Source organism: Macrobrachium nipponense, chromosome 35 (genome assembly GCF_015104395.2).
Source record: "Macrobrachium nipponense isolate FS-2020 chromosome 35, ASM1510439v2, whole genome shotgun sequence".
Lineage (NCBI taxonomy): Eukaryota > Metazoa > Arthropoda > Malacostraca > Decapoda > Palaemonidae > Macrobrachium > Macrobrachium nipponense.
Window position 1 is genome coordinate 49,229,272 of NC_061096.1, and position 10,769 is coordinate 49,240,040.

The following is a 10,769-nucleotide window of genomic DNA, read 5'->3' on the forward strand; positions in this document are numbered from 1 at the left end:
CAATGTGGCAATTATCGAGAGAGAGAGAGGGGAGAGAGAGATAGATTGATTGATTGGTACTTGTTGGCGACGCAACGACGAGGTTATTGACACCGGAGAGAGAGAGAGATAGATAGATTGATTGATTGGTACTTGCTGGGGTCACAACGAGGTTATTGACGCCGGAAAAAGAGAGAGAGAGTGTGTCTGGTGGACCATAAGAGCTATCACTCTGCACGAAATATAAAATAGTAAGTATGCTTATCATTAGATTGATATTCATTCTACAATAAAATGCATTATCTGACTCAAAAACCAAATATTTGTGAACCGTCAATGATTTTTGAAATACGATACAAATTTCAGAACTGATGTATCTATGTTCTATCAGAAAACAGTGGATAAAAATCCAAACTAATTCATGTACTTATGATGAAGGTATGTGTTCATCACAAATCTTACATGAATTAGATAGGTTTTCGTTTAGCTTAAAATATATATCCACTAAGGTTTTATAGCAATAAAAAGTTTTGCATTATACCTATATTTATCGATTTAAACAGTCAACTGCCAACGTGTTTATTTTGCGCGAGTTTTGTTTGAGAATCTGCAGCTGATATCGAAACTTTCCAATTTGCATACTCAAACACGAAGTACAGAGAACATGTCTTACAGAATACTTCACAACGAAGTCTCAAGGGGCAGATCTTCCTTTTCAAATGACAGGCGACGATTGTTTAACTTGAGAATCTGGATCAACAGGAACGTTCGAAAGTTTAATACGCCGTTGAGAGCTAAAAGAGGGAAGGAAACTTTCTACGAGAATTCGCAAAGTAAACACTGTTGAAGACTTTCGACTACTTCGCGGAATCTTATCCAGCTGCGAATTTGCTCTTGGAACCCGATGCAATGTGGGTAAATTTGTCCTCCGTTATCGACTCTCAAAAGGACTTTGGGTGAAAGTGGAGAGGTCTCCTGTTTAATGGTATTATTATTATTATTATTATTATTATTATTATTATTATTATTATTATTATTATTATTATTATTATTATTATGTTTCACTATTATTTCTGGTATAGGCGAAGTTTGTAATTTACTTTTCCTGTTGTGTTTTATTTTACAAATAAACAAATATATTACTAGGAAAGGGCAGCTGTACTCTGATCATAAAGAGAGCATATAACTACAAATTAGTTATAATCTTTATGTTAACTATTATTATTATTATTACTATTATTATTATTATTATTATTATTATTATTATTATTATTATTATTATTATTATTATTATTATTATTATTATTATTATTATTATTATATAAAACAACCCTAGAAAATAGCCACAGAATGAATGTCAGTGTATAAATAAATAAACAAGACTGAAAACCCAAGGGATAACATCTTGTCCGAGAAACACAAAACGATAAAAAAGAAAAAAAAACATTGGTCAAGACCTTTTGAGTAGCGTGACAGCAGCTTTCAAACTCAGGAGCTTATGAATTATTAATACAACAGAAGAGACAGTTCTTCTCTTATATAGTAAGAGGAATGGAACATTGCCAACAATTGGTAGGAAGGCAGAGTCCTCCTGCCGATAATCTCTGTACCTGAAGATACTTAAATTTTTGTTTGTTTATTTGTTTTGTTAAATGCACTAAAAGTGATCATGGAAGTTCCCTGTTGAATTATGGTCTTAGAATGACATAGGAATTCTATGCTTTTAAGGTTGATGAAAAATGTTACTACTGCACTAGCTAAGCGGAATATATATATATATATATATATATATATATATATATTATATATATATATATATGTGTGTGTGGTGTGTGTGGTGTGTGTATGTGTGTGTGGTGTGGTGTGTGTGTGTAATATTTGTGTGTGGTATATTAATAAAATCCTCACTCTTACTTCCTTTTTACGACGCATTCATTTCTCTCTCTCTCTCTCTCTCTCTCTCTCTCTCTCTCTCTCTCTCTCTCTCTCTCTCTCCTGGTCCCCACGCATGAAAATCCTTTACCGAAAACATCCCCCTTTTCTTCCAAGAGAGAGAGAGAGAGAGACACTCTTAAAGAATTCTCTTTAATCTTTTCCGCTTCAAAGAATCTTTCCTCTAGACAGACTCTTTCGTGTTGACTTTGCCTCTTACATTAGGAAATTACGGATTGGAGAGATTGATTTTGTCACTCTCCTTCTCCTTTCAGAGGGCCTTTTTGCGAGAGCGCTTTATATTTTTTTTTCCTTTTATTTTTTATTTATTTATTTATTTATTTACTTATTTTTTTTCGTAAAAGAAAACTAATGAGATGACTATTTGTCTGTCCGTCCCTAGATCTTAAAATCCACTGAGGCTAGGGGCTGTAAATTGCTATGTTGATCATCCACTCTCCAGTCATCAAATATACCAGATAACAGCCCTCTAGCCCGTTGAGTATTAGTCTTATTTTAGGTTAAAGTGAGCCATGATCGTATGTCTGGCACAGCTGTAGGTGCCAACAACACAGACAATCACCGGCCAGTGGCTAAAAGTTTCATGGGTCGTGACGGAGAGTTACATACTGCATCACACGCTGTACAGACAACTCAAGCATTTTTTTACTTATTTTATATCTTTCTTGACAATGAGGAGTCGTTCGTATAACCTGGAATTACTCGGAACGATCGTCTAAGAAAAGGGTCTTCAAATTCAGGCAGTTTTCCCTCTCTGTTGTCCATAAAAGAGGGTGTCATTTTGGAAAAAATGGCTGTTGAATTACGTTTCACACAGAAATCAAATTGTGTATACATGCTCACACCTGTAACATTTGTGTTAGGACGAGACAATTTTAATGTTTCTACGAGAATAAAATCAAATTGTTTTATGATAGTCACTGAAGCCAAAAATCATCAGATTTCACTTCAAGTACAATACAATAAAAAATAAACTTTTTGCAAAACAATGTTAAATTCAGTGAAATGAACAATGTTTACTAGAAGAAGTAGGGTTTCACAAAGACAGCCTTCGATGGTACATAACTAGATAACTTTTCATTATCATTGGAGCTAAATAAACATAAATGGATATTTATGCCTATATTTGAGTCACACGTATGCAGTGATCTTAATAAACCTCGTGCAAACATACGCACACACACATATACACACACACACACACGCACACACATATATATATATATATATATATATATATATATATATATATATATATATATATATATATATATATATATATATTATATATAAAAATATATAATATATATATATATATATATATATAATATATATATATATATATATATATATATATATATATGTGTGTGTGTGTGTGTGTGTGTGTGTGTGTGTGTTGTGTGTGTATATACATATATATATATATATAATATATATATATATTATATAATTATATATATAAATATTATATATATGTGTGTGTGTGTGTGTGGGTGTTGGTGTGTGTTGTGTTGTGATGTCTGTATTTGTGTGCCTGAATAGATATACATAATTACAAAACAGAAATCTTTACATAAATAAAAATACCGATCTAATTATTAACTTGAAAAATAACGAACCGGCAGAATCTGCTTCCCAACCCAATCAGCAGAATTAAATACGAGAAAATAATAAGAGAAAAAAAAAGACAAAATAATTTTAAAAAGTTCACTGCCCCATCGAAACCCATGTAAAAGTAGTCTCCAAGATTAAGCAGCTGCCACAAATCGTGGTACGAACAAAGATTCTTAAACAAAAAAAAAAAAAAAAAAAAAAACTTATCCTTCGCTCTCCTCCGCAATTCGCTTTCATTAACGGGAACTTTTGTCGCTGATCTTTCTTTGACTTTTCCGTTGGCTTATCATTAAATTCCCTGGGTCGAAGTTTTGTGATTTTAAATGGATTAGTTTTTGGTTTGGGTTTTGTTTTACTTTTTCAATGGTGAAAATTAACGTCAGTCCTGTGAACAACAGTTAACAGAGTTTTCGCAGAAAGAAATCAGATTTCACGGAAAAGTCAGTCATTATTTTAAGAAAAGTACGTTTTTTTTGTTCGTCTATTTATTTATTTTATTGTTATTATTCTTTTTATAATGGTTTTTATTTTGATTGTTTCTGTATATAGGTGGAGTTCCAGTAATTTCATTCCTTAATCTATCATCAATCATAAATGAAAGAAAAAGCTTAAATACCTGTAGATTTCTTTTATCTTAACGAGGTTAATTAAGTATTAAGGATGCAATTAATTTTACTCGCCAAAGCTTACTATTGCATAAGCTGTGTTTTACCAAAACACAAGTTCGAAAGTTGATGTAATCTTGAACAACTCGTTGAAATAAATAGGTAATGATTCCTTTTTTCTAAATACGTATTTAGCTCCCGTTTGATATCATTACTTTTCCACAAGTGGTTTATTTTTTTAAGAGTTTATTCTTCCTAGCCGAATATTTACTGATTAAAGTATATATCAATTGATATTTCTTTATAAATTCCACATTTTAGTTGCGCAACTATCTAAACATTATTGTGGAACTCAAATTATGAGTGGTTGATACAGCAGCAGACATTGTAAAGTTCCCTATCATTTAGTGTAGCCTACATACGACATTTGCTGTATGCATGGCGTGATGTCTAGCATGGCTCCAAGAGGAAATTGGTAACTTTTCCGTGCCAATAATAATAATAATGCCTTCATTCCCATATTTTAGTTTACTGTGGGTATAAAGTCATTGGATGAACACAGGAAACCTGGCAACGAGAGAAGCGCCACAGACAAACGTAAGAGAGGGTAGTAGTCATAATAAGGTGGGGGATCTATGAATGAGTGCGGGTCACGTTGCCAATGACAATGACTAGAAGACAATCAGTAGTCCCCCGGGCTCTACCTAGAGCGAGTGTTATGTTTTCAGTGTGACCTCTGCCTAAAATTTGTCAATTTTGGCCGATTCCTCGTTACGTTTTATGTTTATGTTACCGGCACAGTCATAGTAATAGCTTACACATCGCATGACAATAGTAAGTACGATTCAGTGTCAGAAGATAGGTTTTGTCGAAGAAACCAGTGTGAAACTTTTGACAGTCGAAAGCTTCAACCAGTAACGTAGAAAACGGCAGTTCCACTCACCGTCCTTCTCTTACACCGTTCATTATATTTTGCATATATTTTCAGTGGTCAGGTGGGAATGTCTTTCAGGTTCATTATACTCTTGCATATATTTTCAGTGGTCAGGTGGGAATGTCTTTTAGGTTCATTATATCCTTGCATATATTTTCAGTTGTTCAGTAGGAATGTCTTTTAGGTTCATTATATTCTTGCATATATTTTGCAGTGGTTCGGTAGGAATGTCTTTCAGGTTCATTATATTCTTGCATATATTTTGCAGTGGTTAGGTAGGATTGTCTTTCAGGTTCATTTTATTCTTCATATATTTTGCAGTGGTTCGGTAGGAATGTCTTTCAAGTTCATTATATTCTTTCACATAGTTTCAGTGGTTTGGTAAGAATATCTTTCAGGTTCATTATATTCTTGCATATATTTTGCAGTGGTTAGGTAGGAATGTCTTTCAGATTCATTATATTCTTGCATATAGTTTCAGTGGTTAGGTAGGAATGTCTTTCAGCTTCATTATATTCTTGCATATAGTTTCAGTGGTTAGGTAGGAATGTCTTTCAGGTTCATTATAAGCTTGCATATAGTTTCAGGGGTTCTGTAGGAATGTCTTTCAGGTTCATTATATTCATGCACATAGTTTCAGTGGTTCAGTAGGAATGTCTTTTAGGTTCATTACATTCTTGTACATAGTTTCAATGGTTAGGTAGGAATGTCTTTTAGGTTCATTATATTCTTGCATATATTTTCAGTGGTCAGGTGGGAATGTCTTTCAGGTTCATTATATTCTTACATATATTTTCAGTGGTCAGGTGGGAATGTCCTTCAGGTTCATTATATTCTTGCATATATTTTCAGTGTTCAAGTAGGAATGTCTTTCAGGTTTATTAAATTCTTGCATATATTTTCAGTTGTCAGGTGGGAATATCTTTCAGGTTCATTATATTCTTGTATATATTTTCAGTGGTCAGGTGGGAATATCTTTCAGGTTCATTATATTCTTACATATATTTTCAGTGGTCAGGTGGGAATGTCTTTCAGGTTCATTATATTCTTGCATATATTTTCTGTGGTCAGGTGGGAATGTCTTTCCGGTTCATTATATTTTTGCATATATTTTCAGTGGTCAGGTAGGAATGTCTTTCAAGTTCATTATATTCTTGCATATATTTTCAGTGATTCGGTAGGAATGTCTTTTAGGCTCGTTATATTCTTGCATATATTTTGCAGTGTTTCGGTAGGAATGTCTATCAGGTTCATTATATTCTTGCATATAATTTCAGTGGTTAGGTAGGAATGTCTTTCAGGTTCATTATATTCTTGGATATATAATGAGCCTAAAAGACATTCCTACCGAAATGTCTTTCAGGGTCATTATATTCTTCATATATTTTGCAGTGGTTAGGTAGGAATTTCTCTCAGGTTCATTATATTCTTGCATATATTTTACAGTGGTTCGGTAGGAATGTTTTAGTCTCTTCGCTTTTGCGAAAGACTGTTTGTTTCTCCTTACGACTGTCATTCGTAAGTATTTCTGGTTCCTTCTGTCTCCTATGTGATATCTTAGTAGAGTGGTTCTTCTTAAACTAAAGGAGATGATTCAAACGGATAAGTTGAAAAAGGTATAACAACTTTATTCTGAAACTCCATAATAAGAGAGAGAGTTCGGTCGGGAGACCGATATCTTTGTTCGCTGGTAAAGAACTGAACTTTTAGAGCATCACGTTCGATAGCGAAACATTAGCTATCTCAGCGATTTCATATAAAAAATACGTAGTCCGCGGCTCGGAAGTTACAAGTTTCCGGCGTAGGTTGGTTAACAGGTCAACGCTTCCCATGGAAAGTTGTTGTACAAAGTTATCAGTAATGCAAAACGATGACATTTCTAAACAGATTTAAACCAGGCTACTGCAGACAGCGCATAGCGTAATCTAGATCTGCATTGGTCACGTAGGACCCTCCTAATGCCATGACCTCAGGTCATGGGTGGGTTTTTATTTACAGACATGTAATTCTAAAAATGTATTTATTACATTAGGCTCGGCAGACAGCTACCATTCAAGCCTTGAATAACAAAAGTTACTTTAAACATTGTTTCTTAGGAGCGTGCTCGTAAACATTATGTTTAGGTATAAACATAACAAGTGATTAAATGCATAAAAAAGGTTCTGTTACATACCCTTTTTGACATATTCATAAACAAAGATAAATGCATGGAAAATCTAGATCCATGTTTGATAATAATAATGATTAGGTACCCAAAAATAATAAAAAGGTAAAAATCAAAAGATTAACATGTATACATGATTAATATGATAATAGGTAACCTGATTAAGAATAGCGGTTACTGATAGATTACAACATGATCATGGATAATTGTTAAAGAGTACTTGTCACTCTTTGTAATAGGTAAATATAATGAGGTACAATTGTATAATAGTATAATTGTGGCCAGATTAATATATAGGGCTGGTATCTTTTATTAGGTGCCCGAAAAATACCTTTTAGGAGTATATTAATGTATAATATTGGGCTATAATATTTTATTAGGTGCCCGATGAGAATACTTTAACTGTTCAAATGCAAAGGCGTGAGTCTTTCTTGTCCTACATTTTTGCCAGCATACAGACTGCTTTTCACACACAACACAATTCCAGACAATTTTCCTAGGCACAAAATGAAATGGCCAGTTTCAGGCGGCCCTAAACTCAAACGACTTGAGTTTAACGGGTAACGTCATCTGGACGGGGACAATACGTTTCCTTGGAGATCCTTCTGTGTACGCCTCAGCCTACGCCAAGCAAAGATGTTGACGGCGATAACCAATATGGCCGTCACGCTGAACACGGCCAGCAGAATGTAGTAACAAAGATTTTCTCCACCTGTATAAGTCGGTGACGCGTGGTTCATCTCAGCCAGTTGCGTCAAACGATGAGCCACCCGCGCGTTGTATGGGAGAGGTAGTGATGGGATAATTGTAGACGCCCAAGTATAGTTCGCAAAAATACGCCTTCTCACGTATTATCGTGTGACCCCTCTGACGGTGTAGTTTGTAGATGTCCCCGTACAACCATCAGCTGCTATAAAGATTGGGGAATGGGCGGTGGTCCCATCCGCGGCATACGACGTGGAAACCGGCTTTGTCGTAACGGATCCAGGAGCCATTATTCATTCTGTAATTGAATTTATTACTGTAAAAAAGGGATAAAGTTTCCCCAGACAACCTTCGCTTGTATGAGAGAGAGAGCCGTTTAGCACTATGCCTAACTCACATGAATCCGTTGATATAGGATAGAATTCAAAGAGTCAGCTGTACAAATTTTATTATTCATGGCTTCTGAACAGTGAATGAGTTTATCTAAGTCTTTAATGACTGTAAATGATTCCTATCACAAGAAATCAGAACATGCCCCGTCAAAATTGTATATTACTGGACTGAGTTATTCGTCATGAAAGTAGGAAAACGGTGCTATTTTGTATGATTCCTGCCAAGCATCGGAAGAATCAAAAGGTATAGTGATCATAATCCTGTAATTTTTTCAACGCTGACTGATATTAGGCTATAATAGAACTCTACTTTATGGGCGTTCTAATAAAGGAATATAACCTAGTTTCTCCCGTCCGTTTTCCAAAGTTAATGTCAGATCTTTAATAGGCATGAGGTGTGGAGATAACACACCCTTTGTCGCTAACGTAATAGCTTCTACATAATCTTTTGATTTCTCAATAAAATGTGATATTTTCACACGGATATGATCTATTTTCGAACTATAGTAAGCTGACGTAGCCAGCAAATGGTGAACTTCCATAACCTGATCGATATTATTTGAAATGTTCGTTTACTAAACTCATTATTTGATTGATTGAAGATAACTGACTGCGAAGTTCAGACAAAGCTAATTCGGTTTTGTGTTGCAAAAACTCAATATTCTTTTATTTTGATTATTTATCTTAAGGCGACTTGAAATTCCTAAGCCTAGATTCGCAACAGATCCTAAGATGTTTTAGTCCAGCCAGAATAAGCGGGTTGCGGCGTTCGAGATTATTGTGCCGCACAGACCACATCAGCAAGTCACGAGCAAGTTCCTCTGCCTCGGCGGTTTTATTTTGTATGTCATAAGACAAACATTTCCGCGACGCTTAGTGTTGAGCTTGCGAAATCTCTGAGTTAGCATGAAAATTACGTTGGTGCATTTCCAAAATAAGCGAAATGGTAAACCTCATCAGGTCATTCTTTAAGTTAAGGACGTCATCTTCAGGCAAAAATATGGCCTGCATATCCACTTCTATGACTATATTACTGACACTATAAAAATGTCGTCTTGTTCTCTCGATAATCGAGCCATGGATTAAATTCTATTTCTTTCGTCTTAGCGCTCTTTCCATACAACAAAGACGTCTGAACACAATATCACTCCTAACAATAACAGATTCATTTTGAAAACCTGCAATGAGTAAAATATATGTAATAACTCGTGTAAAAGAATAGGTTTACATACAAATATGATTAATATATATATATAAATTATTATACAAGTTTCATAAATACAACCATTTTTTCCCTCACTCCATCTACCTTTCTTTAGATTCTGATATGTGCCAATGGAACTATTCTCACATCAGTGGGTTTGGATACATTTTGAACCCTAAATCTATTGGCCGTTAATATTTCTAAAATGTTAAACGGGCTTCAAACTTAGGTGTCAGTTTATAATTTAAACCTTTTACGTACGTATACTTGTATGTATACCTGATCGCCCACGGCATATGTTCTAGTTGGCATAGCTATTTATCATGATTTCTTTTCATTATTATTTGTGCTTCTTCTAGATTCTTACGAAGTATATTATATCGACTTATGCTTGCATCCATAACATCCTTTAGAGGATTTTGATAAATTAGTTGTAGGCCTTAGTACATGGAAAGGTGTTCTAGCTGGGACACCGTACAGTGCCTCGTGCGGTGTCATTTTAATAGACACAATGATACGAGTGATTAAGTGTGCTTAGTACCGCAGGTATGGCAACTGTCCCAGTTGGGGTCTGCCCCCCTAAGGTGACCCTTAAAATGTTTAAAACCTTACGATTTGCCCTTTCCACTAGCCCATTAGACTCTGGGTGATAGATCATGGTATTGATTTTCTTTATGCAAAGGAATTCGCACAAGGAGTTAAGGAAATGATTATTGAACTCCCCGCCCGAGTCTGATATAATGGGTGTGTGGAATTCCATGTTTACAAATGTAGCACTCGTAAAACTTTCTAGCGCACTCGACTGCGGTTTTTGTTTTAAGCGCTATCAGTTCTGTATATCGAGTCAAAGCATCTCATGATTACTAGGAGGTGCTTATTTCCTCTGTCTGACTCGTAAAATCCTGTTAATAAATCAAAGTGTACTCTTTCAAAGGGTTGATTTGGCACGGGGTAAGCCCTAGGCTGACAGGTGTCTTCGTGTGCCCTTTGTATTCTTGACAAGTGCGACAATTTGCTATGTGCTTTTTTCTATAACTGTAAGCATCGTATGCCAATAAAATAAAGATTTGGCTTTCTGTGACATTAGGGAATAAACCCGGGTGTCCATGCAGTGGATTTCATGCAACCATTTTAAGACAGTGGGTATGAGTGAGATAGTACCACCACCTGGTTGTTATTCAACTGTGGTGTGTTGCGGTTTTCCTCGTCACGGATCTAC